The following is a 26,284-nucleotide window of genomic DNA, read 5'->3' as shown; positions in this document are numbered from 1 at the left end:
ACGGCTTAACACCTGGGAACGAGCATCTCGAATGTAGCAAAGCTGATCAAGCCGTTCGGTTACTACTGTTGTGAGCGTCTATGCATACTGCACGGTGCAGCCTCTTTAATATGACCACCGCCTGTGTTCGACGTCATCGGGCAATAACCACTCACAGACGGCAGATTGCAGCACTAGCAGTATATAAAGATTGTGGGGACACGCAGAAATCATTGCAGACGTTTTCGTAATGCGGAAACTTAGAGCCTTCTCAGCCGTCCTAAAGGGCTTCAACATTGGCTTTCGGGCCCAGGGTGGAAGCAGTTCTAAAATGCCAGAGTTTTTAAACTGTTCGCGTGACGCCGTGGATAAAGTAAACCTTGCATGGAACAAGAGTAATATGCAAAACCAGCACCGAGGTAATCGTGGTGCACTATGAGTCGTGGTAACATGGGTGACCGATGACTGCGGAGACGTGCAGCTAGTGAGCGACTGACAGCACAGGCCGGCCGGTGTGGCCGAGCTGTTCTACGCGCTTCAGTCTGGACCGCGAGACCGCTACGATCGCAGGTTCGAATCCTGCCTCTTGCGTGGATGTTTGTGATTTCCTTAGGTTAGTTAGGTTTAAGTAGTTCTAAGTTCTAGGGGACTGATGACCTCAGCTGTTAAGTTCCATAGTGCTCAGAGCCATTTGAACCATTTTTTGACAGCCCGGTTGAACCAAGGGGCTACCAAAAAAATGTCCTCAACGAACGTTCAGCGAGTGTTGCTGTATATTGGACTCCGCAGCAGGCGTCTGTTTCATGCACTCAAGCTGACTGCTGATCACTGGCGACGAAAGCTGGAATTTGAACGCCAGTGTCACAAATAGACGTCCACAGACTGACTAGAGATAGCCTGTCCAGATGAATCAGGTTTTATGCTCCATCGGACCGCTAGCCGTTGTCAAGTACTGCTCCCCAACAATCATCGGAGGGTCAAGGATGCAGAGGGATCCTTACGGTCTGGAGAATGTTTTCATAGTGTTCCCTGCATGATCTCGTCATTCTTGGAGGCACAGTGGATGAACACAAGTGCCCAACTATCACTGAGTACCATGTCCGCCCCTGCAGTCATGGACTGTGCAGCTGGTCCCGGCGGAGGTTCGAGTCCTCCCTCGGGCATGGGTGTGTGTGTTTGTCCTTAGGATAATTTAGGTTAAGTAGTGTGTAAGCTTAGGGGTTGATGACCTTAGCAGTTAAGTCCCATAAGATTTCACACACATTTGAACATTTTGAACCATGTCCGCCGCTTTATGCAGTTTGTTTCTCCTCGACACGGTGGCTTGTACCAGCAGCACGATGCATCGCGTCATGCAGCTCGCAGTGTACGTGCGTAGTTCGAAGAGCAACAGGATGAGTTAACCGTACTTCTATGGGCACCAAACCGCTCGCATTTACACCCTACCAAGAATCTGTGAGACCACCTCTATTGGGCTATTCGCGCTATGGATCCTAAACCGTGAAACGAACGTATCCGGCCACATCACTGTAGTTCACATGGCTCCAGAGCCCTGTCGACATCTTCCAGAACTTGCTGCCTCTCCTCTCGCCCAGAAAAGGGTGTTTAGTTGTTTTTCTGACAGACAGTCACGTTATTATGACTGTACCGTGAAGTTCACAGACAGCAAAACCACAAGTAAACGACAAGGTTCAAAATGGTTCAAATGGCTCTGAACACAATGGGACTTAACTCCTAAAGTCATCAGTCTCCTAGAACGTAGAACTACTTAAACCTAACTAACCTCAGGACATCACGCACATCTGTGCCCGAGGCAGGATTCGAACCTGCGACAGTAGCGATCGCGCGGTTCGAGACTGTAGCGCCTAGAACCGCTCGGCCACTCCGGCCAGCAAACGATAAGGTGTGGGACGTCCACGCCTCATAACAGAACCTGAAAGTCGGAAGTTTGCCTGATATTTAAAGGAAGATAAGTGTCCATCTGTGGCAGATCTGACTACAGAGTGCAATGCTGGTGCAGGCTCAAGTGTTTCTGAGCAAAGTGTTCGGTGCATATTGTCGAAGATGCTTTTCCGCAGCAGACGGCGCCTACGTCTTCCCCTGTTGATCCCACGGTATTCTTGTTAGCAACTGCAGTGTGTACAAGACAATCGAGACTGGACTGTCGTTAAAAGGAAACGTTTCTTGGTGCACTTGGCCGATGGTCGTTTTCGGATATACCGTCATCCAGGTGAAAGACTGACTCGAAACGATTGATGGGGCAGTATTAGGCTACGGGCGACATTCAACTGGGCTTCCATGGCACCAATAGTAGTGATCAAAGGCAACATGAGCGCTATGGCCTACGTGAACATTATCACGGACTACCTGTATTGATTCGTGCTAGGTGCGTGTATCGACGTTAATGGCACTTTCCAGTAGGATAACGACTGTGTCACAAGGCCAGTATCGTTAGTAAACAAACGTTCATGCTTTGGCTACCAGATTCGCCTGATTTGAACCCGAAGTAACACATCTGAGACACTATCTGGTGTCAGATATGTGCCCAAAACCACCGTACGTAATTTAGAGGAATAGCGGGGCCTATGCGTGAACACCTGGTGCAACAAAATTCGAAAGCTTACCAAGTAGCTGTGAAATCCATGCCACTCTCAATCGCTACTGTAGCGCCTTCCCGTGGTGTACAAACGTGGTGATTATACTGAATGACTCACCACTGTATGATTTGTTTTCTCTTAAGAATTTTTCGTCTATGAACAAACCATTGTTACATAGAATAACATAAATAAACTCACTAACAAGCTACCACCTTCTGATAATGCCTTAAACAGTTTTGATGAGACAATGCACATAAATTCACCGTCAATATTGCCAGGTAGCGTGAGATTTCAGTAATCACACGAGGTCGCTTTATAAAAAGTATCAAACAGATATCTGTTGTGTATCACTAGGAGTCCGACCAGCTAATAAAAAGACAACGGAAGCAAAATCACGTCTCACATTTCCATCCAGATCCGCTGTAGATCCACCAGCACACTGTTTGCGTATTTCGGCCCGTTAGATGAACAAAACAACGTAACATTCCGTTCTGGCTCCCTATCAAAAGCGATACTGAAATTTTAGGGCAAAACGAAACAAGCTAGGGAACCTAGAAAAAGTCTTTAAGAGGTGGACAGAAGTGTTTTTCTGAATGTTTTAATGGATGCAAATCTTAGACCGTAGCTACTTGTAATGAAGGAATTTTATTCGCGCAGCAATGTAGATGCGTACCACACGGAGTATCAGACATGCTTGTAAGGCAAAACAAATACAGTATCCTAGCTTATGTATGGAGAGATACAGCTGGGAAAGGGTCACATATGCCGCTGTGCAACTCTGCTTTAGCGTAGAAGGTTACTTTTGTACAGCTGCTCCGCTGCTACGCCATAATGTATCAGCAGCTGTACATAGGTGTCTATGATAGAATGAGCCTCCTGAGTGAGGCTGTAGCATATTTGCAATATGAAATATTTCAGAAAAATTGATTTGAAACATCCATTATCAGCGTTCAGTCCTGCGGGCGAAGAGCCTACACGGCACTTTAACTGTGCTGCCAATAGCGTACGTCACTGCTGCCTTACATTTAATTGGCATTATCCAATAACATTAATTTACATACAAATTGCTACATGAGTATTGAGTGTATACTTACAAAGGAACATTTTCCAGGAATTAGAATTTTGATTGAATCATTAGTTCGTAACATTCTGATATTTATTCAAGAATTTATTTACACGAGAGGTAGCTAAAATTTTAATTATTACCTCCAAATTACGAAAGTACGTAATTATTTTACTGTTTGCCTGCAGTCCCAATACCCTTTCAAAACCCCGAGGCACAGTACCGTAGCACTCCGTCAAAATGAAATTGTGCAAAATGGGGGTGTGTTTGCACCGCTTTTTTCTCGTATGTATGTACCTCTGCAATAAACGAAAGGTTAATAACGTAACGTTTTCTTTTTTTCTGTGATGATAAGTGACACTTCACGAATACCCTTTGTATTCTAATCTGTCACAACATCAGAAAGTATTAAAAACGTGACCCGTAGGTACTGTAGCACCGAGACATGTATTTCTATGCAGCAGGTTATCACCAAAGCTCTGCTATATCATTGTGGAGTAAACCCGTCTGTGTAAGCGATAGATCTTCATCCTCTCTCTTGGTCTCTGCCGGTATTTGGCCACGATACTGAAACGAGTCATTGATTAAAACAACAGATATTACAGTGAGTGAGGAGCAGTCTCCTAATCAACGGCGCAGGGCGTTACGGTTTCGTTTCATTGAGACGCGCGGAGGACTACTGACAGTACCTACGTACAGCCAGACGGTCACTCAGTGCCGCTTCCCTCCCCAACCGGCCATCACTCGCTTGCTCCCTCATTACTTTCCAGAGACCTTGGCTAATCCTTCCTTGTCCGTCACTATTAAATTTTTCATTAGTTAATTTGACTACCATGTGGCAGGCCAAGAACTTATATTTATTAAATGAGTATCACAATGCCCTATGTTAATTGTCAAATGTCTTCGACTGCATATTAAAATTTAGTATCCAACTTTACATCAGTTTCTGTGCTGTTACATGAAAGTATTAGTACTGAAGCTAGTCAATAATAAACCCAATTTTTTCTAGAATGTGACGTCAGTTCATCTTCATTTTCAAATCGCAATGCTATTTGTCCATATTGCACCCAGTTTTCTAACCTGCCATTGCATTGCATCTCTGTTACCACTTCAGTACGTTGCAGGAGTGGGATACCGGTATTCTTACCCATTAATATCATAGCTGATGCCATGTTATAGGAACCTTGATCGAATTTGTTATAATAAATTAGCCAATACTGCATGGATCCCTTTATTACCGAATACCTGTTTCGGTATGCGCTGCAGATGATCTTCAGAAGTAGCACACCGAAGCGCAGTTTGTCAATAGCAATGACGAGTTTCACACTACTGTTGACAAAATCAACTTTGTGGAGACAGGACAGAAGATGATGTGTAGGGCATATTGAAACAGATTGTCGGAAAAAAAGTTGACATCCAGACGGTGTTTGCTTATTCGTTACCTGCAAGCCCATCATACGACCTGTGAAAAATGGATTAGTTCCCTTTTGTGACCCAGGTGTCCGGTATCCCCTTAATTTTTGTCGGATAGCACAAATTTCCCATATATTAAAATTTCACACTTATATTCTATGGTATATATTATAAATGCTTATTTATAGTTAAGTTAGGTATAATTGTTTGAAAATATTAGGATCTGTAATTCTGAAAATACATCGTAAAATTATTTTATTTTCTAGCTTATCGCTTTGTTTATTCTTGTTGGGTCCCTGACAAAGAATCCGTGTGCTTCCACACAACACTTCCACATTGTTAAACACACAATCGCCTCTCCTCCTTCCAACCCTTCCACGCCTCTTGCACGCCTATTACCTTAAACTATGTTAATACTTACTTTCAAATATGAAAGACTTCCCTGAGAATTAAAACCCTTATTTAGCGAAGGTTCAAATTTAACCACATGTTTTGTTTCTTTATTTGAATACCGACAATTTTTCTTTACTTTCTGTGCATTCTTGTGCCGTCCTCAGCTCTGTGGTGTCTGTTCAGTATTGAATGCTTTTAGCAAGTGCGTGTGCTTTTGTTTAGTTTTGTGAATAATCATTTCAGTATTCATAAAATATTTCTCTTCGCTACTGCGATATAACATTTTTTTTTTTAGATTATGCCTAAACGCAAATGTACGTTTTCAAGTAAACTGAAGGAAAACTATCCTTTTCTCTAAACCACCAAAATAAGTTGTGAGGTTATTGCAAAACTTGCCACAACACATATTCCGTTGCACATGGTGGAAGTTCAAACATTTTACAGCACGAGAAAACTAAGAAACATTGATTGGGTTCAACAGCTGCTGCAACATCAACGAAGACGATCACCTTTTTCCTAATGGAGCATTAAGTATGTTAACAATATTGCAATATTGAAATGTTATACTTTTGTCATTAAGTACCGCAATTTTTTATTATGTGAGTATCTTTTACAAATTACTGTTTAAGGCAATGAAGAGTTCGAATTTACTGTGGCAAAACGAACATTTACCTACCACACAGTGTGTCACAGTGACAACTATGTTTCCTTCCACCACACGTCGAAATTGTTTAAGAAACTATGACATCCAGTGTAGTTGTCGAAGGACAAAGCCAGAACTTATTGTTAATAATGTATTTGATCCAGGGACCAAAGCGCTTCTTACTGAAGACCTTAATGAAATGAATTGTATAAGCATTTCTATTAATACCAGCAATCATAAATCTACTAAATCGCTACCTCTCGTTGTCAAATATTTCAAACCTGAAAGTGGGACACATGTAAAGGTGACAGATGTCTGTTCTGTCGAAAATGAAACATCTGCTGTCTTATCAAAGCGAGTGGATGTACAGTATGTTTGGTGGAGTTAAGAAAGGAGGTACAGAAAAAGTTTTCAACAAATTAGAAGTAAGTTTGAAAAATCTCTTGTAGGGATTGGTTGCATGGCACATATAATTCAAACAGCAGTAGGCAAGTTACCAATCGACGTAGAAAACACTGTGTGTAAAATTTATAAGTATTTCCGTATATACAGTGCTAGGGTGGAACGACTGAACGCATCCTGTGAATTTGTGAAGCAAGTACTGGGTTACCGTAGCACAACGCGAGTAGCATTATTGCCTGCGCCTGAAGAATTGTGAAACTGTATCCTGCCTTAAAACCATTTCTTTCTGTCAGAATCAGGGTGCTCCGCTGCTTTTCATTCATTTTTCAGTAATGAGAAATCAGAATTATAGTTATGATTTGTGCACATTAAGCTAAATATCTTTCAAACAAGCATTCTAGAAACTGAAAGGCATCATATTTGTGTTGCAGAAACATTACGTTGTTATGAGCTACTAAAAACAAAGGTAAAAAATAGGAGAAATAGTAATTTTTTGAGTCTCCAAGTTAAATCCATGTTACTGAAATAGTATGAGTGTGACTGATCAGAAAAAGATAGCTTTTATTCATTTGTAAATATGTTCTAAAGTGCAACATACGACGATCTAGTTTCATGGAATCAGAAATCTCCACATGACACTAACTTCCGTTGGTCTTCCTTGAAATCAAAACCAAAATGGTCAGATATGGAAGCCAATATTTCAACAATACAAGGCAGAGGAAATGTAATACTGGACTGTTCAGCATTGTTTGATGAATTTTGTATGGCTAAAACAATTTTAGTTCAAAAATTATGTGACCAGAATGCTAAAAATATATCAGTACAGGAGAGGTGGGTGGAACTTTTCAAAGTATTCAGGGACAAAAACATAGCAATAACAATCATCCTAATTTATCATTTGCCTTCCAGGCTCAAATGCACTTACAGAACATAGTGTTCCAAAAATGAATAAGTGTTGGTTATGTGTAAAGACCAATAATTTTGAATCTACGATTGCAAATTTCTAATGCTACTGTGTAATTTCACTTTTCCATGCAGGGAAGCGTATGGCAGATTGTTGAGTTTCAGAAATATTTCTGAAAATATTCACTCCAGTGCAAAATCTGTAAATAAATGACAACATGAAGTTTGTTGTATGCACAAAAGATTTGTGAGAAATGTCAAATTGTTTTACATGTGATAGTGTCCTTTTTTAACTACTTTGTACTAGTTTCACAAAGATAATGGTTTTTTGCTATCTTTGAAATGGAATTTCCTTACATGGAGATCAATTGTTAACGCCATTATCATAGTAATAATAATAATAATAATACAGTCACGAAAAGCAATTTTTGCCCCTTTTCCGATCCAGTTAAACAGGATCCATGCGCATGTTTGAGCAATGTAGCATTTCCTGGAAGCATTGTTCTTTGTCGGTGAGAGCAAATGTTTACCGTTACTTTTCTACGAAGATCTTTAAAACTACCACCACAGGGTGAGGCGGTTTCTACTTACATCCTCCTGCAACTCGCCCTCAGCTGCAAGCATAGCTTCGAAGCAGCCGCTGAATTATGAGGCCGTTCTGGTGGTTGGCACTCTTTGTCTGTGTTCGCCAATCTTTCTAGGAGAACCTCCGAAGCCACGGTCGCTTTAGAGTGGGTTGTTCTGAAGGCCTATGCCACAAAGGTTTCTGGTATTCGCTTAGAACAATTTAGCTTCTCAGTAATTTACATCCATCTATGGAAGCCGCCTCGCTAGCTCACAAAGCAACTCACCCCCGCTCCCTCCCCCCACTGCAGAACAGCAGGGGCATCCCAGCCGAGTGAAATCAGCTAACGCATTAACAAAACTCACGCTTCCGATACTACGTGTCACCGCTAGCGGCTTTGTGGCCTTCCCAGCCTGTAGCAGGTAACTACCTGATTGCGACATAGCCGCACTAGCGCAAGTCCTGGGCAACTGCCCCAATTTGTAGACGGCTAGGGGCTCTGCGCTCCCAGCCTCCTGCAGATACCACGTACGGTCACAAAGGTGGTATAAACTCGGAGCGCTGGTGCGCTGCTGTGATGAGGCTTTTCCTAGTGGAGTGCATCCGCTCAGAGTTGACAGCAGGGGGAGCATGGGTTATTCGACATGCAGTAAGGGCTAGGTGATTTTTGCTATTTCTTTTAAATGTCAATTAGTGATGCTTTTGTCATATAATGACATGTAATTAGGATATGTAGTTGCCAATATATGTACGGGACTTCCCAACCTTCCACATGAAGCTTTTCCCTCAAGATAATCAAAGTAATGGCTATACCTTATCCTCCAGCAGCTCAGCACAAACTGAGTCTTTTTCCTGCCAATTCACAAGTGGGGAAGACGGGAAGGGGAGAGGGGAAGTGGGAGAGGGTAAGTCAACAGAACCCTCTGGTGATGGTATTGTAAACAAAGGCTTCAAAATTTGAAATTCATGCATTTTAGAATTTCCCGCGATGTTTTCAAATTTTCTGCGCTTTTTGTGTTTCTCGCAATTTTTGAATGTCTTTATTTTACGTAATTAATACAATAAATCTGCGTATCAATTTGATTAATTTCCATACCAATTTAATTAGGATGTTCCCATATGTATACACCAAGCAGAGAGGGTGAGGGGACCACCCAAAGAGACCTGTCATCTTCAATAAGTTTGCCAACAATGCTGCATGCACCAGGACGCATTTTTTCCCCTACGACGGAACGCCTCGGGGACGTGCTAGAACATCGACTTCGCTCGATACCTCAAGTGTCCAACATCACTACATTCTTATCATTTTGACCCTTGAGGAAGAATGGACTGCCATTCATCCACAGATTTGCAGACACATCATTGAAAGTCTCCTCAGCAGATTCCAAGCCATTAGTAAGGGAAAGAGTGGACATACCGCATGTTAATGTTCACTAATAGGTGCCCAGATACTTTTGGTGACATAGCGTTTACAGGTACTGGGTACACGAACTACTGTTACCTGCTCTACCTATATACAATGATATCAATAAATGTTTATAAATAAAATATATTTTTTAACGCAACATCTCAGTTCTTGGGATCAAACTAGAATAATCTTCACAAAAACTCAATTTCACTTTGGTATGGAAGGATGTCTCTAACGCAGGAACACTTATCGTAAATAGCTTTCCAGACGGCTTATAAAGATTAACTACTATCAAAATTCAGTTTAAGAGGAGAATAAAGAATTTGCTGTGACCAATACCTTCTACCTCACTGACGAATTTCTTAACGGAATCTACTAATGTGTATATATTACTAATAACATCAAACAACGTGAATGTGACGTAAAATCTTATTCTTCAGTGGACTAGTGTAATCAGTATAAATAAGTGCCTTGATTACCTCTTTGTTGATGCATGGTTACAATACTTTAAAAAATCTCATATGTACGCAGTGTAATGTAAAATTGGCATATTTTGTGACAATATGGTTATTATTTCTGAAATGAAAATATAATCCAGCAACAGGGTACTTTCTGCTTGCAAAGACCGAGGTAGAAGCTTCTGTTTTTTAATCTTGTGTATATAGTTGATAGTATGTTAAATCCAAGTTTTCGATCTTCAAAGACCTCAGAACGACTTTGTGGCCAAGGAACAAGAAATGTTGGCACTTTTTTTCGGGTTTTCCCACTATTACTCGGAAATTAAGCATCCTACTGAAAATGCTATCATTACCAAAATTAAAGCGCAATAGATTTTTCGTAATGACCTCCTCTATGACAAAATCGACGCAGCCGTTTGGAAGCAATCAGTTGCGCATATTCGTTCTCTGTTAGCAACTTGGCTAACAAATGGGCTCCAACGCCTGTAACGCAATAACGGCTACTCCAAATGAAAAATGTCAAGTTACAAAAGTTGTAGAACAGGAAATTTCATGTTACAAAAGCACCTGTTTTCCAGCTTTGGCTACTATTAAGCGTTCATACACTTGAAAGCAAAAGTAACTCCATTATTTTTAGGTCAAAGTTATTCAATGAAACGAAATTTCCACTGAGAAGACAGCTTTCCAATAAGCGCACGTGTTTTTTATATTCATGTTTATTTCTTTCTTTTTTATCCACGTTTTTATTGGTAAGAGTGGTCTGCTAAAATGAAAACCAGGTACATATTAATAGGCAATATGTATTTACGCATGGGTAATATAAAAATGTGCACGACAAAACAAATAAAAGGACATGAGAACAGTAGAAACACACAGTTTAAATGTCAAAGAGTCACATTAATTCAAATTTCAATTCCATCGACATTGTTTGTGAGACTGTGGCAAGTCCAGGTCCTGTATCCAATCTTCAGGATCCGATGTGGCACCTTTCACTTCCTCGTCCTGGAATATATCTTAGATTTCTTCCTCATCCTCGTCGAGCTCAATTTGTGGGTCGTTCTAGCAAGATAAACCAGAATGTTTGCACACGAAGGAACAGTTCAGTCCATTTTGCGACATTCACATACTGCAGTGTATCCTGTTTTGCATGCGTAGAAAACCATCTTCAGTAGCATGTGTCATCATGAGAAACAAGCCTGATCAGTTTTCCTTCCAGCCCCACTGGCATAGACCAATTTTCTTCCCCTGCCAGAATTGCACTTGATACTAGGATCACAATGAGTGCCACGTTCCTGCGTCCGATGTTGGCGGTAGTCTTTTAAGTTTGATAAATTTTCTGGAGACAGACTTTACTTGAGCTGGCCAAAAGTCGCTCGTTTAAAATTCTCATATAGTGCTAACATCAGCTGTTCTCTTGCATGTGTAATTTCGTCTTCAGAGACAGAGGATTTGACAGATTCGGGAGCTTGCACTTTGAGATGTGGCTGTTGCTCCTTAAGGTTTAGTAATTTTACCTTTGTCCAAAAAAGTGGATGTGGTATCCCATCCTGTGAAAGCATGGTTCAAAAGGGCAACCGCAGGATCGGAATCGAAATAATTACTGGAGTAAAACACTTCCGATGATTTGCCTCTTCCCGGTTTATGGAAGTACAAGTTTTTGTAGTTGTTTCCTCAACCCGTTAGAACAAGCACGTCAATGTCCTGGCTCACGATATCCACACCGTCAGACTTAGAAAATTGGGAAATTGTTGTTTCCACAACTGAATCTTTAGCACAAAGCTCCTCATCACGGATAAGTTTCAATACTTCGCAAATCCAGCCATTAACTCGCCTTTCAACCTTCCCAATAACAGAATCTCTTAATTCCAGTTTCATCACTTTGATATCGACGAGATGGAGGAAGAGATCAAGGATGTTTTTCAGGACGGTGAAGTTGGTGAAAGCAGCAGAGTGGATCCTGGAGATCGGATGCTGGACCACGCCCTTCCGCAGTCTCCCAAACGACCGCGACTGAAATGATATTTAATAAAATGTGAATCTCTGATATTTAAACACTGTTTTTTAATATTGTCATGACCTTTTATTTGTTCATTTGTACAAATTATTTATTACTCATACGTAAAAATATATTGGCCATTACTATGTACTTGGTTTTCATTTTAGCACCCCAGTCTTACCAATTAAGGCATGGTTAAAAATTAATAAATAAACGCGTGAATGAAGAAAATTAAAAAGGTATACATAGAAAACACGTATGTGCTCGTTAGAGAGCCGTCTTCCCAGTGAAAATTTCACTTCATTGAATAATTTTAACTTGCAATAAATAAATAAATATAAGATAAGATATTAGTTTGGCTTTCAAGTGTATGAACAATGCTGGAAATTAGATGCTTTTGTAACACGAAATTTCATGATTTACAACTCTGATAGCTTAACATTTTTCATTGGAATAGCCGTTTTTGAGATGCAAGCATTGAAGCCAACTTTGTAATCAAGATGGCAAAAAGACCTAAATTTGACAACTGGTTTCTTCCAAACAGTTGCAGCGATTTTGTCGTTTAAGCAGGTCATTCGACGTAAAATTTAATTTTCTTTTATTTTGGTAAGGGTAACTTCTTATGGTGGACGCATAATTTCCGAGTAATAAGCGAAAGTCTGAGAAAAAGTGCCAGAATTTCGTGGGCTTTTGCCACAAAAAGTAGTCCAGATGTTTCTGAAGGTCGGAAACTGGATTAAACACATTATCAAATGTAGAAACAGGACAAAGAAATAAAATCTTCCACCTCATTTTTGCAAGCGTAGGCCTTTTTTTGTGACGCCATTATTGGATTAACATGTTTCAGATTTTTCGACTTATTCGATACATATAATGATCATGTCATTTGAGATCTGTGGGAAGCTCGGTAGCAGCCTTCTTTTTTAAATATTCATTCTTTATTCTTGTTTTATGACATGTCCTCTATCCTTGCCAGGGATGTATCGAACAAAAGGTACATCTAATGTGGGAACAGCACGAGAGACAAGGGGCCTACACTAACAAGGGAACCTCCCCATCGCACCCCCCTCACATTTAGTTATAAGTTGGCACAGGATAGGCCTTGAAAAACGGAACACAGATCAATCGAGAAAATATGAAGAAGTTCTGTGGAACTATGAAAAAAGTTAGCAAAATATACAAACTGAGTAGCCCATGCGCAAGATAAGCAACATCATGGATGGTCTGAGCTCAGGAGCGCCGTGGTCCCGTGGTTAGCGTGAGCAGGTGAGGAACGACAGGTCCTTGGTTCAAATTCCTCGAGTCAAAAGTTCAATTTTTTTTTATTTTCAGACAATCATCAAAGTTCAGCCACTCACACATAATCAACTTCGCCCTCCAAAATTCCAGGATATGTTCAGATTTGCATGGACATATGCAGGATATGATGGTCTACACACGGAAAAATTTGAAAACGTTAAAAACATGTTTTGACAGAGCACAGGGAAAACTGTGTGACTGTGAAACTATTGCATTCATTTGTTGCAGTTTATGTGACAAACTCTTATGTTTTCATCACTTTTTGGGAGTGATTGTCACATCCACAAGAAAACCTAAATCGGGCAAGGTAGAAGAATCTTTTTACACATTCGCCAAGTGTACAAGTTAGGTGAGTCGACAATATATTCCTGTAATGCGACGCACATGCCGTCACCAGTGTCGTATACAATATTTCAGACGTGTTTTGCTGTGGAGGAAGCGATTGACCTGTGACTTTGCGATCAAATGTTTTCGGTTCCCATTGGAGAGGCACGTCCTTTCGTCTACTAATCGCACGGTTTTGCGGTGCGGTCGCAAAACACAGACACTAAACTTATTACAGTGAACAGAGACGTCAATGAACGAACGGACAGACCATAACTTTGCGAAAATGAAGAAAGTAAACTTTTCACCCGAGGGAAGACTTGAACCAAGGACCTCTCTTTCCGCAGCTGCTCACACTAACCACGGGGCCATGTCGCTCCTGAGTTCACATTGTCCTTGATGTTGCCTACCTTGCGCATGGACTACTCAGTTTGTACATTTTGCTTATTTGTTTCATAGCTCCACGCAACTTCTGCCTGTTTTCTCGATTGATCAGTTTTTCAAGGCCTATCCACTGTGCCAACTTATAGCTAAATGTGAGGGGGGTGCGATGGGGAGGTTCCCTTGTAAGTAACCTATGCAAGGAGGAATAAGGCGGTTACCAACCCACTGCGCCATTCATAGCAGTTTACTGCTCTTAGTGAATGATTGCTATAAGTGAGAGGATATAACCACAGAGACAGGATTCACAGATGAAATTAAACGTGCTAGGAGATAAGAGAATATCGAGGAATTAGCTTCAAAAAAGGAAGACATATGAGGAGGCCACCAACTTTCGATCTGAGTAGAAGTAGAATTGATGCAAAGAGAGGTGTAGTAAAACTTACCTATTATGAGCTCTTGCTTTTGTGGCTGCACCACTTGGGTTATCTGTGCCTTTGCGGGTGACTTGTTGCTCTTCACGTCGCCACACGTCTTCCCAGGTGAGTGGGGGAGCTTGGCTTTGGAGTTGGAATTGTAGCCATCCTTGATGTAGATGTTCCTCAGGATCTGGCAGCACTCGTTCTCGTCGGTCTTCCTGGACTCGTTAGCGGAGCCGTCGGCCGCCTTGTCCCTCTTGGGCGTGCGGTGGACGTCTTCGGCTCGCGCCTTGAGGGTGGTCGTGTTGGCGTCCGCGGAGGACTCCTTGCCGTCGGCGGCGGGCGCGCGGTGCTTGGCGGGCGAACCAGAGCCGGCGGGGTCGGCGGGGGCGGAGGCCTTGTGGGGCTTGGAGGCGCGGCTCTTGGCAGGCGAGTGCGGCGCTGAGTCGTCGTGGCGCGCCCTGGAGGAGCCGCGGCGCGGCCGCTCGTGGTGCGCCGCGACGCCTCCGCCCCCGCCGCCGCCCCCGCCGGCGTCCGCCTGCAGCGGCCCGTCGACCCAGGTCTCGACGCCGGCGGCGCCGTGGCGGCCGCGCTGCAGCAGGCTGCGCGCCTCGGCCAGCCGCCAGCGCGGGATGCGCGGCCCGTCCACCCACTGCTCGTCGCTGCGCAGCCGCACCGGGGAGCCGCTCGCCGGCGACGACGTCTGCGTCGGCTGCGTCGCCTTTAAACACCACAGGGACGCTCGCAATGCCACCCTTTCTCCTATGCAAGGGACACATCAATTGGGTCACTGATTCATTTGACCTTAAGTACTGTCTTTACTGAAAAGCAGAGGTGTTCGCAAGAACCTATGAGGATTCAAAAGTCAACGAATCGAGAGCTAGAGATACAGTGAACATGTCCATATCAGTTGTTGGAGTTCCCCTTCAAGCTTAAAGCTCACGTTACAGACGCTCAGTATAGGTCCATATGTGGCATGACAAAGGTCAATAACTGCATGCAAATCATTGTAATCATTGATATGAACTACTTAGGAGGACACAGCATCAGCCTGCTTTGGAAATCTATTCATTGGGTTGTCGGTCTGCATGTGTGAACTAGGTGTCGATATGACAGTCCGCAGTGTATAATTTGTTTATACGTCCTGACATGCCTGCTCTTAGTCCAGCAACGTCACATTTTCACCTATCGAAACTTGGAGAGATGCTATAATAGCTGCTCAGTGTCTGCTTTGCTTACGTCTTGTACATTTTGAGCAGGCATCTTCTGCAACCCTAGAGTTACCTACGAATAGCCATATTTCTAATCCATCACAAACTCAGCGCATCAGGGCATTTTCTAGGCAGATTTAAATATACCATTGTCAAAACCCCTGTAAGACAGGTGATAGCAAAGATGTCAAACAACAATAACACCATAAGTTAATCACAAATTGGATTTCAGAGGAGTTGCTTAACGTTTCCACATTCACTCAAAAGCTTTACAAGCATTAAATAGCAAAGTAAATGTGCATGGTATTTTCCGTGGCCTGTTTAAGGTATTAGACGTGTGCATCACAACACCCTTCTAGTTGAACTGAGGTTTCGTGGAATGGATTCTTTTTTAAGATAGTAACTGTTCTCGAAAGAAAAGATACCATTGACGATCGTGCAGCTTCTCTAGTATAAATTATAATTAATTGAAACCCTCAGTTGCGGACAGGTGTTGTTCGTATACTTCGATGGAGACAGCTGAAAATGTGAGCTCCGACCGGGACTCGAACCCGGGATGTCCTGCTTACATGGCAGCCTCTCTATCCACGTTAGCCACCGAGGACACAGATGAATAGCGCGACTGCAGGGACTTATCCCTTGCATGCTTCCCGTGAGACCTACATTCCCAACTGTCCACAATCTACATACGTAATGTACCTAATAGATATCTGCCCATCCATTCACTACTCGCGCCAACTAAGGTGACGATTCGCTTAAGAGTTCGGGCAACCTGTACGTATTCGCACAGACGATGGTCAATGGCCAGGTAGCCTTTAACTATATATTAAGATAGTAACTATATATGAAGATAGTAACAGTTGGGAATGTGGGTCTCACGGAAAGCGTGCAAGGGATAAGTCCCTGTAGTCGCGCTATTCATCTGTGTCCTCGGTGGACATGTAAGCAGGAGATCCCGGGTTCGAGTCCCGGTTGGGGCACACATTTTCAGCTGTCCCCATTGAGGTATATCAACAACATCTGTCGGCAGCTGAGGGTTTCAATTAATTATCATTTACAATGGATTATTGTGTACCTAACCAAACAACTCCTGAAAGTTGTACATAATAATTCAACCACTGTAGACAGCAGAATGACTGATGCGGTTTCATGAAGCTTAGCATAGGTCCTCTACTGTTTCTCATATATGTAAATGATTGTCCAACTGGTATACAACAAGCTGAATTGTTCTTTTGCGGATGATACAAGTACTCAACTCAATCCAAATATTCGTAAAGCAATGGTAAATAATCTTTTTCAACGTATTAATAAACAGTTTTTCCTCATACAGGCTCACTCTCAATTGGAAAAAGATAACATACTCAGTTCTCCACAAATAAGAGGTTCCAGAGTTGTTATGAAATAGTAACTAGGATGGAAAGTTCAAAATTCTTAGGTAAATATATTGACGTTAAATGAAAGTAGAAAAAACCAGATTTTTCCAACTAATGAAACAACCTATTTCAGCCACATTTTCATTACGAATCGTTACAGACTGGGAGAGAAGAGAAATCGCTAATTTAACATATTCTGCATATAGCCATGCAATAATATCGTATTGAAAACTGGTCTGGGGGAACTCACCTTTAAACAACTAAGTTTTATTATTAACAAATAGCTTCAATAGTGGTGTATGGTGTTCGCCCATGATCTTAAGGAGTTTAACTACTGCCACACAGTAAATGTATTTCTCATTAAATTTGTTCTTAATATCACACTACAGGTCTAAAAGAGCAATGACGCACGCCATTACAACGTCAGAAGAAGTATGAGTCATTATTCCACACTGAGGCTGACTTTAGCACGAGAAGATGTGCAAAAGTAGCCACCACAATTTTTTAACACTTATATAGTGATATACAACGTCTGACAGACAATAAAATTAAATTTTGAAACAAACTGAGAAGATTCTTTTTGAATACTACGTCTGTTCTACAAATGTACAATGTCCAGTTCCAGATCATTCCAGTTAATTATAAACATGTTCCAGTGAACATAGAAGTAACTAATTAACTAGCTAACAGGTATTTTTAATCATTTTCAGTCATATAAAGTAAGTAAATAATATTTCTTGAGGGCATTAGTATATAGGTGCAGTCTGCCAATGTAAAGACGAAGTTGAAGATTTTGTCACCAAGACATGAACACTGTTCAATAATTGTATAGCTTCATGTTATTTTTTGAATTCTACGTGGTAAGAAAACTGAACTTTTTGAAGAGTTTTCCCAGGGTATAAATTTTTTATTTGAAAATGTGCTCTTCTGAAACAACTAAAAAATCAAGAAACAGAAATTTGTGATAGCATGTGCAGCTCATGGAAACGGACAGCGTGGTTATTTTCTGTCTTTCTGAATGCTGGGAAAAAGTGCTTGTCTACACATCTTAGTATTTACTGATGTAACAAGCAGCATGAGCTGGAAGTTTTGCTCACAACGTAAAGCTTTTCATGTAACTTTTATGACATTATCTTGTCATATGTGACGTATATAGGCTTGCATTGTGTGTTGAGTTTTGAATATCATTTTATTAAAGCTAATGTATTTATTTCGAAGCTGAGATTCCCTGGTGATGTTAAAAGCCAACTGATGAAGTGTTCACTTATCTTAGACACGGCTTTTTGTATTTTAGTATGTAGCGTTCAACAATTTTGTAACAAACTTTTGTAAATACCATTAATGTTTGTGGCCTCATCACGACACCGGCTTAGTGGAGTACCTACAAATTGTAAAATGGACCTTGGTGTAAACTTTACGTAGCAGTTTTATGAATTTTAACAGCAAAAAGTAAACAATTACATGGTTATGTTCGTCAGCTCTCCTGACTACGAAATTACTGTGCTTGTAAGGCTTGAGATTGGATCGAATTGTCAGTAAATAGTTTCAAGAAGTCCTTTTTTTTCATTTCCCTCATGGGCACATTTAAATTAATGACAAGTAATAGCCCAGTCGATAGAGAAAAAAATTCGAATATTGGAAGTAGTTCTTGTAATCGGAAATTTTTGTACACTAGTAGGAGGAAGTGGCACTAGAAATTCTGACTTGAGGGGAATGAATGTAGGTGTGAAGGTGTGTTTCAGAGTCACTTTTGCACGTATTTCTTCAGTAACTGGAAAATCTTGGCCTCCAGCGGAAACATATAGCAGTACAAAATTTAAATACATTAAATTTCCTACAAAAGAGATCCTGGTCATTTTTTCTTTAGGATTAATAGTACGTGCGTAGCCAGCGACAGAATAATAAAATGTGACGCGTGGTTTTTGAAGGCCAGATATAACATTGCGGGTTGCATGAAAGCCGGCCGAAGTGGCCGTGCGGTTGAAGGCGCTGCAGTCTGGAACCGCGAGACCGCTACGGTCGCAGGTTCGAATCCTGCCTCGGGCATGGATGTTTGTGATGTCCTTAGGTTAGTTAGGTTTAACTAGTTCTAAGTTCTAGGGGACTAATGACCTCAGCAGTTGAGTCCCATAGAGCTCAGAGCCATTTGAACCATTTTTGGTTGCATAGACGACAGGGCAGGTGAATCATCGTGTACGTTTTGCAGTTGACATTCACTAGCATTGCTAAAAGCAAATTCACAAAGTCTTGTAAATTATAGATTGTAGCGATCAGTCGTCCTTTTTAAATTTTATTGTGCAGATCTAGATTTCGGATAGAGGCTAGCCATTCTCAATGCACTATTATTTTCGCTCAGTGCATGTAATGCCTGTTGGTCGGGCTTCATCCACAGTTCATTGAATACTCATATTCAATAAAATTTAAAAAGGACGACTGATCGCTGCAATCTATAATTTACAATACAACAGTCGCTGCGTGCGACAGCTTCCTGAATGGAAGGTAACCCGATGAATTGCCAAAGTGTTCACATATGTTCGATGCAGAATTTCAGACTCTGGTATTTATCTTCACTAATTTTGATAAAAATTATTTAGATACCATTAATGATGAAAGCAATTCCTGTCTTGTAACCCTCGATTTCAGCACCTTTCAGACCATAAGATGCCCTTAAAAGGACGAAATTAGTTATGTTTTTCCACCATGAGATTTTCGCTAGTAAAGATTTTACAAAAATCATCATTCGTCCTAATGTATCTAAGTGGTTCGACACGTGCTCTGGTGGACTGATTTGTATGTCACACTTGTTGCGACACGTTGGATTGGGATATCATGTTGCTGGATAACTATCCTTATTAAGGTAATAGCAGCCTGTTTACACTTCTCTTGCAGGTACATAATATGGTTTTTATAACTGTTTCCCACCCTTATTCCATGGAATCCTTTTTCCACTCTGCTTCTCATTATTTCTGCTTCTTCGTCATATTCACCAGTTACTCCAAATAACGTAGTAGTCTATGCCAATACTCACTCGTACACGTTAATATACCGGGTGATCAAAAACTCAGTATAAATTTGAAAACTAAATAAATCACTACATAATGTAGATAGAAAGGTATAAATTGACCCACATGCTCGGAATGACATGGGGTTTTATTAGAACCAAAAAATACAAATGTTCAAAAAATATCCGACGGATGGCGCTTCATCTGATCAGAATAGCAATAATTAGCATAACAAAGGAAGACAAAGTAAAGAAGATGTTCTTTACAGGAAATGCTGAATATGTCCACCATCATTCCTCAACAATAGCTGTAGTCGATGAATAATGTTGTGAACAGCACTGTAAAACCTGTCCGGAGCTATGGTGAGGCATTGGCGTCGGACATTGCCTTTCAGCATCCCTAGAGATGTCGGTCGATCACGATACACTTGCGACTTCAGGTAACCCCAAAGCCAATAATCACACGGACTGCGACCTGGGGACCTGGGAGGCCAAGCATGATGAAAGTGGCGGCTGAGCACACAATCTCACCAAACGACGTTCGCAAGAGATCTTTCACGCGTCTAGCAATACTTTGTTTTTTTGTTTTTGGTTCTAATAAAACCTCATGTCATTCCAGCATGTGTGTCAATTTTTACCTCTCTATCTACGTTATTCCGTGGTTTATTAAGTTTTCAAGTTTGTGCTCACTTTTTGATCACCCGGTACATTTAATCTTTGAATAAACTGTAAAATAAGGTCTACTTGTTCAAAGCCTCTATGGGTATTATATTATGCTTGTGATTTGTATCGATATAGTGGTAAAATGTCACATATCTTTGAAAAACAATGTTTGTACAGCTATCAACTGATGCTGTAGTTGTGTGGAATATCTGCTTAATATTAAATTATCTGGCAATAGCCTAGAAAGACGAATGCTTGTTCATAACGAATAATTAAACAAATGATATTCTGGAATATTAATACAGTGTATCCAGGCTTTTAATAAATCACTATAATATTCTACAGCGCATAATGTATAGTGTTTTCTTTGGAAAAGTACCGGTAATGGTACATTGTACCATTAATATTGGAGTGTGAAGAGTTTCGACCAAGCGGGGTGGGAGGCGTGTGGCGAAATGGTACCGGAATGCGGCTGGTGCGTACCTGCGTGCCGGAGGTGGCCTGCCTCTTGCGCGCCGGCGACCCCTTGTTGGACTTGCTCTTTGTGGGCGTGCCCCCGGCTGCGGCTGCGGCTGCCGGGCTGGGAGGCGCCGTGGCGGAGCGATGGTGCGCGGGGCTGCCGGCCTCGGGGGCCGCCTGCTGCTGCTGCTGCGGGTGCTGCTGGTGGAGGTGGTGGTGGAGGTGGGCGTGGTCCCTGCGGTCGGCCGGTTCGCCCGCGGTGGACGGGGTTCCCGTATCCGCCGCGCCTGCGGTGGGCGCCGCGGTGGTGTTGGTGGCGGCGGCGGCGGCCGGGGCCGCGCTGTAGGGCGGGGGGTGCTCCCCATCGGTGGCGTCGCCGCTGGCGCTGCCGCTGCGGCCGCCCGCCGCCGGGCCCAGGTAGATGACGGTGTCCGCGGACTGCTCGCTGCTCGACGGGTCCACGTCGCTGCTGCCCGTCGAGCCGCCGCCGCCGCCGCCGTCGGCGCCCAGCCGGCCGCCTCCGGGGGATCCACCCGACAGGCCCGTGAACTGTGAGCCGAGAAACATTTTATGCTCTCCCCAGTACAGAATTTTACATTTCGCTGCTGACCAGAAAAACGGCAACACTACGATGGCAGAATGCAACAAACGCCATAGCATTCTAGATGTCTACATACGCAAATCATCAGAAGTTTGGTACAACCTTCACAAACTACGCTAAAAGAATGCCATCTGGATTCTGTACACAGGTCGATTCAGCTGCCCTTCCCGCCGGGGCTTATGCAACCCGCGAAGCCTTGAAATTCCAAGCAAAAGATTTTCGTATTCTCTCACTAGCTATGCGCAAACTACACACATAAAAAAAGTTATGCAACACCTCCGTTCCGAAAGTACCAGAAGCTGTACAGGAAACTGGAATAGCGATCAACATAAACATCAATTCCGCCCTTTTCGTTGCTCATGAAAACCACACATTGCATGTTGTGCCGCCATACAGCGAGACCTTTAGAGGTGTTGGTCCAGACAGCTGTACACATCAGTACCTCTAATACCCAGTAATACGTCCTCTTGCGTTGATGCATACCTGTATTCGTCGAGGCATACTATCCACAAGTTCATCAAGCCTCTGTTGGTCCAGATTGTCCCTCTCCTTAACGGCGATTCGGCGTAGATCCCTCAGGGTCACGTCGTCCATAAACAGCCCTTTTCAATCTATCCCAGGCATGTTCGATAGGGTTCATGTCTGGAGAACATGCTGGCCACTGTAGCCGAGCGATGTCGTTATCCTGAAGGAAGGCATTCACAAAATGTGCAAGATAGGTGCGCGAATTGTCGACCATGAAGACGAATGCCTCGCCAATATGCTGCCGATATGGTTGCACTATTGATCGGAGGACGGAATTCACGTATTGTAGAACCGTTGCGGCACATTTCACGAGCACCAGCGGCGTACGTCGGTCCCACGTAATGCCACCCTAAAACAGCAGGGAACCTCGACGTTGCTGCACTAGCTGGACAGTGTGTCTAAAACAGCAGGCAACCTCGACAGTGTTCCAGTCACTGGACAGTGTCTCCAAGGCGTTCAGCCTGACCGGGTTGCCTCCAAACACGTCTATGACGATTGTCTGGTTAAAAGCATATGCGACACTCATCGGTGAAGAGAACGTGATGCCAATTCTGAGCGGTCCATTCGGCATGTTGGACCCATCTGTACCGCACTGCAAGGTGTCTCCATGGACGTCGGGAGTGAAGTTGTGCATCATTCAGCCTATTGCGCACAGTTTGAGTCGTGACACGACGTCCTGTGGCTACACGAAAAGCATTATTCAACACGGCGACATTGCTGTCAGGGTTCCTCCGAGCCATAATCCGTAGGTAGCGGTCATCCACTGCAGTAGTAGTCCTTGGGCGGCCTTAGCGAGGCATGTCATCGACAGTTCACCTGTCTCTCTGTACGTCCTCCATGTCCGAACAACACAACTTTGGTTCATTAAGAGACGCCTGGACACTTCTCTTGTTGAGAGCCCTCCCTGGATCAAAGTAACAATGCGGAAGAGATCGAACCGTGGTACTGACCGTCTAGACATCGTTGACCTACAGACAACACGAGTCGTGTAGCTCCTTCCTCGTCGAATGACTGGAACCGACCGGAATCTCTCCGTCTAATAGGCGCTGCTCATGCATGGTTGTTTACATCTTTGGGCGGGTTTAGTGACATCGCTGAACAGTCGAAAGAACTGAGTCTGTGATATAATATCCACAGTCAACGCCTATCTTCGGAAGTTCTGGGAACCGGGGTGATGCAAACCATTTTTTGATGTGTTTATTATTCCTAAAAAATAAATAAATAAATAAAAATAAAAAACAAATCCTTGTGTAGGAAATCTAGGGTGCGTTTCCTCTAGAGGCCGTAGTTCCCGAATCATCCAAGAGAAACGTATGAAAGTTACCTTCATACGCGCGTTTTCTTATACTCGAGAACTGTGGCCTCCACCGAAAACGTATACCAGTACAAAATTTAACTACATTAAATTCCCTACAAGAATATCCTGTTAATTTGTTCTGCAGGACCAATGCTTCGCGCTTACCGAGCGAGAGCATATGAAAATCTTGCTTGTGGTATCTCAAGACATTGTGGTCGGCATAAATGCCAGAGGTAGGAGCAGCTGAATCACTCCGTATAATGCAAGATTATGCATCGTGTTCCTCACTCGGAACTCACATTTTAATTTTGTGTTTTATGAATAGATCGCAGTATATTTTTTCTACGTGCAACTCGTGATTTCCGTTCTAGGTAATCCTGCGACATATGGTGATCAGGACTAAGCTAGACCTCTGGCGATATTGCAGGTACTCTGCCACCACAACGACGACTTCTGGGAGGTGTATCAGGAGGTGGGGGTTGGGGGTCGAAGGTGGGGGGAGAGCAATCTCACACACTAGCCAAAATTTTACACACTATCTCCTTTCGGTTTCATGCTCAAGTACTAAATAACACCAAATGTTATCTTCAAGACTATATCTACGGGGTGTTCGCAGATTCCCGTTAAAGCTTGTAGAACTTGCAGAGGGGAATGACTACATAATATCCTGAACAGGAACCCATTTCCGGAAGCTTACCGTTTCGGTTCTACGACAGTTTCAGTTCAAATGTTTAACTCAGCCACTTCTGCTTGAGTAATTGATATAGGCGTGATGCGGTGTAATTATTAGGTAAAATGTTGAAAGGAAACATTGCGAAACATCCATTTATCATTTAAGCACGTTTGTTTCTATTAACAATTAAACATTATGTATTAAAATTGTTGCAAAACAGAAAATAACCCATCATATTGTACATACAGCACAGCACAGTACTGATGTGTTACAACATCAGGTGACCATCTGACATAATAAACGTTATCCTGTCTACCCTACTGCATGCCACGACAAGCAAATCCGAGACTTTTCACTTTCCCTCAGCGGATGTGGACGCGTTACGTTCAACATATTATGTACTCACTCTATATATAAGTCCTAGAAATTAGTAACGAAATTTCCCAACACCCGGTATAGGTAGCTAGCACAGTTATATGCTGACGTCACATTTTCAGAGTTTATGAAGAACAATCGTACTTAAAGACGCGTTTGGGAGAGATTTTTAATACAGAGTATATTGGCTTTGGTGGATGCTTACAGCTATTCGCGTTTTCTGCTGAAAAATTGAGAGTTTAACGATTACTGTGTGTTCAGTAAGCGGCGTTTATGAGTTCTTGACAGGATTCTTTCGCTGTGAGTAACTTATATAAGCAAATCGAACAGCCTCCTTATTAAGCGTTTACCGTAGCGCATCTATTGGTTGTCAGTTTTATACTTGTAGACTATGGAAACATGTAAGTTATGTAGTGGATTGAAGTCCCTTCAAATAGCGTCATTTTTTGTATGGTTTGTTGCGCTAAACTGTCGGGACAATGTGAGGTCCGTGTTAAGACATGTTACCACCAATTTTTAAGCACTTCATTTAGTAGGCGAAACAGGCAGTTACAACCAAGGTCTATACAGGTAGTATGACGATATCTTTAAAATTTGGAGCAAATTTGGAGTGTAAAAATTGAATAGGGTGACCTAGGCTTCAATAGAGAATCAGGATCAAATGTATGTAGGCTGATTTGGTTACGCAGAGAAAAACAGGCTTGTAAGGGATAAACTAGCGTGGAGTGAGCCATCCGAGCAGTCTTATGACTGAAGATCACAACAATAACAAAGGGGTCAATGTTGCAACAAGTGGAATGAGTTGGTCGTAGAATACGGCAATTTTGCATTAACATATGACGCAGAGGTTATGTGCCACACACTCTTTCAGCGTTGACAGAAAAGACAGAGTGACGAAGAAAGCAATGGTAGATTATCCCTCTATGGAGAACCGGGAATCATTGGGGAAGTGGAGATCTTGGTTCTCAGAGAATGGCCTATCACAATCAAGGTGATAGTGGCAAAAGTGAAAATCAGTATTCAGCATCATGCACCATGTGGGGAGCATGAAAAATGTCGCCGCCCCGTGGGTTTCGTGACTTCTCACACCGATAAAAAAAACCGCTGAACCAAAGCAGCAGTGGGAATATTGCAGCCATGTCATGTCAATCTAGACATCAATTCTAGCTTACTAACCACCATGGTCATAGTGGGTTGAAAAGTGGATGCAGGGGAAGGAATAGAAGAAAGGGTTATGGGAGAATATGGGCAGTAGGAATGAGGCAGAAAAAGGTTAATTGAATTCTGCAATAAATTTCATATAGTAGTAGAGAATGTTCCTTTGAAGTATCACAAGAGGAGGAGGTAGGTTTGGGAAAGATCCAGGGACACAGTAAGGTTCCAGCAGGATAAAAACGTGGCCAGACGGAGATTTCGAAATCGGATATTTAATTATAAAGCGTACCACGGCAGATATAGATTCAGATAACAATTTGGTAATAAAGTACTGAGCAAAAAGGCGAGGCGTTTGAAGTTTGCAAAACATTTGGATACCGCGATAATGAACACAACGGCATGCAGCTGAAGACGAGTGGACACCTCTAAAACGGACAACTGCAAATGTTCGACAAACAAACAAAGGTACAAGGAAGTTAACAGCAAAGGATCCTCGGGTAATAGATGAAATAAACACTTCAAATGATCGACGAAAGAAGGCAGTGCAAAAATGTTCAGGGTAAGACCAGAATACATCAACATAAATCACTTAGGAATGAAATAAATAGGAAACGCAGGGCAACCAAGGTGAAATGGCTGCTCGGAAGATGTGAAGAAATCGATAAGGGAATGATCATCGAGAGGCTTGATTCAGCATAATGAAAAGTC

The sequence above is a fragment of the Schistocerca serialis genome, chromosome 8, assembly GCF_023864345.2.
Source record: "Schistocerca serialis cubense isolate TAMUIC-IGC-003099 chromosome 8, iqSchSeri2.2, whole genome shotgun sequence".
In the NCBI taxonomy this organism is placed as follows: Eukaryota; Metazoa; Arthropoda; class Insecta; order Orthoptera; family Acrididae; genus Schistocerca; species Schistocerca serialis.
The sequence above is the reverse complement of the archived record's forward strand: the minus strand, read 5'-3'. Positions refer to the sequence as shown.